This window comes from Eufriesea mexicana, unplaced genomic scaffold, assembly GCF_001483705.2.
Source record: "Eufriesea mexicana isolate 0111107269 unplaced genomic scaffold, ASM148370v2 scaffold2646, whole genome shotgun sequence".
Lineage (NCBI taxonomy): Eukaryota > Metazoa > Arthropoda > Insecta > Hymenoptera > Apidae > Eufriesea > Eufriesea mexicana.
The window spans coordinates 760469-763534 of NW_016910740.1; positions in this window are offsets into that span (position 1 = coordinate 760469).

The window sequence follows — 3066 nt, forward strand, 5'->3', positions numbered from 1 at the left end:
CCAATATTCTGTGTCAGTATATGCAATTTTACGTATGTAATTAGGGTAAATCTTAATTAAGCTAAACTAAAGATATAGAAATGTAATAAAAGAACATTTTTTAAATGTTAAATCTGAACAAGAAAAGGTATAAAATTATGAATATTGTACTGTACTACTAAGGTTATGTATCTTTAATTTCATTTTATATGTGTAGATAAAAAATTCGTAAAGTTTAAAAGTAAATAATAATTATTTCAATGAAATATAATTCGTTGGTTATTTACTTTGTACGTGCATAAACTGCCCTAATCTAATACGTCACTTTGTATATACATTACATAGAATTATACGAATTTTCCGTTGTTCATAAGTTTTTCTATGTAATTTTATATTTGAGTTATTCACATAAAAATGTAATTCTGATTCTGTAACAGTGTTATAAATTTTTTTTAACTTAGAGATAGACTCTTTTGCTACGTTGTCACTGTATTTAATTACATTTCATTGTTCATACTCTGAGATTACAGTAATGTGAGAGTTTATGCAATGTCAGTGAAATTGTTGAAACTGGTGATGTGTATTGGTGAATTTGCAGTCTGCTTGTAGTAGTAAATTTATTTACAAATTACCAAAGAATCTCTTAAAACCTTTCATTTTAGAATAAAGTGTTTAAATTGTTCACGTTTATCATATTTCTCATAACTTTATAAAGATTGGGATTTTTAAAGCAAATCATTTAAATTTTTGATATACTTTATTAACCATATTTGAAAATATATTGTTTATTTTTACATTTGTAATAACGAAACGTCAAACTATTGATAGGTAAAATTATTTATTATTTATTTATGCAGCTTTTATACACTTTGGTACAAGTTACATCATACTATATTTTTGACTGTAAGTCACTTAAATTTTTCACTATACATTTTTTGTGGATATTTATTAAAATATTTACATAGGTATTAAAACCAAGGTGAAAACAAGTGGAACTGAACAATTTTTTAAATAGTATATTTTTATGCTTTACCTTATATTAAATATGGTAAATTAGGTTAATTCATATTTTATATACTATTTTTAATTTGATTTCATATCTTTCATTTTCATTTCCTAAAAGTACATCTAAATATGTACTAATAATGTAAAGTTTCCCAACCTCGCTTAGACTTTCTAGTGGAATCAAAACAATACATTTTTACAAAACATGAAAGCTAAAATTGCATTAGATATATGATGTAAAATGAATAAAGAATATTATAATAGAATAATAGTTTACTGTATAAAAATTTATCACTGTGTTCAATAGTATCATTGTTTTATCACACACAAAATTTAGTAAGATTAAGTGATTTCATAACTAAAAGTTAAGTCTCTTTGTTTGATCCATCATCAGAACTACATATATTCGCAAGAAGTTTCATATGCAATGTCAGTACTTAAAAATTTATTATATATGTGTATGTACATTCGTTTCTAGCATTATTTATTTTTAAAAAAGTAAAATTATTTACTAAACAAGACATTATATTCATACAAAAGCACCGAAAGACATTATGGGTCTACAGTATTTGCATATTTAAAAATTACATAGATTACTACCTATTTTTTAAAATAATAATATTAATGTTTTAACTGATACATGTTGTCTGCACTTGTAAATTGAAATACATATAAAATTAGGTCAAAATTTTATCATAGTGGAATTTCCGAAAATTGCTTGCAAATGTGTAAAAAAAAGAAAGAAGACAAACAATATAATTTCATTTTAAATACATATGTATGAACCAATTTAAAAATTTTTATATTAAAATATACAAAAATATTATTTTGATATAGAATTACACATAAATAAATAAAATAATAAGGGTTTGAGACAACACGTAAATTGTAATGCATAGAGATTTTTAATTATAAATATTATGTAAATATGGTACCCTGAAATTTTTTGGTTTTATCCCTTCGTTAATATTTAGAAGAAAAAAAAAAAGGAAAAAGTAAATAAATATTAAGTTTAAAATAAAAATAAAGAGAGCAAACACGATGAACATATGAATAAAATTGAAGATACAAATCATTAAAACAAAACGAATATAAGAAAACTATTTGGAATTTGGTATATTTCCAGAAATGCCTTAATTTCTCATTAAACATAATACATGTAAAAGTATAATAAATTAAAAAATTCATTGATACTATTATAGAAAAATCGTGAACAATATAATCAATACATAAACAAATTGATAAATATTATATTTTGAATTAGATGTTTTACTCAAAAATGTGAGTAATAATGGAATATATTCATATTTTAAACATAAAAAAAAGGTATTGAAAACATTACACTATTATACATTTAATAAAATATAATAACTAAAAAAGAGATAAAATTTTTCAATCATGCTTTAATAAATGTTATTTAATTATAGTATTTTTTTTAAAATTCCTTTATATGCATTGTATATATTTTATGTTCAAAATAATTTTGAACTAAATAAAATTTCAAATATAATGAAAGCTATTTCATTTTACGTAACTATTTGTATAAATCTATTTTTCACATTTACACTATATGAATTATTTCATATATACGGAAAATATGAAATATATTATCACAAGTATTCCAGAATATTTAATTTTTGGAAAATATTAATGGAAAAGTTTTTTAAAAACGTGTAAGTATTATACTTCTCTCAAACTGTCAATTTATAATTTTTTTCAATTTTTTACATTCCTTAAAAGAATAAGAAGTTTTATTAGTCACTGAACACAGAAGATGACAATATATAATTACAAAATACAATAATCCAATAAAAAGAAGTACAAGATATTCAATAAGAATATTGTGTACTGACAAAAATTTGTTTTTAATGGCATGTTTAATATGTGTAGTATTTTGCTATAATTATTATTTTAATAATTCACAGTAAAAATACTAAATGTCTACATACTTGTTCACATAAGTTTATATTAAACATTTTTGCTAAATGTTTTCAAGCATATTTTTGCTTGAGTTTTTTCAATGTTTTTTTTTGTTCTTTTTTTCTTTTTTTTTTTTTTTTTTTTTTTTTTTTTGGTTTTAAG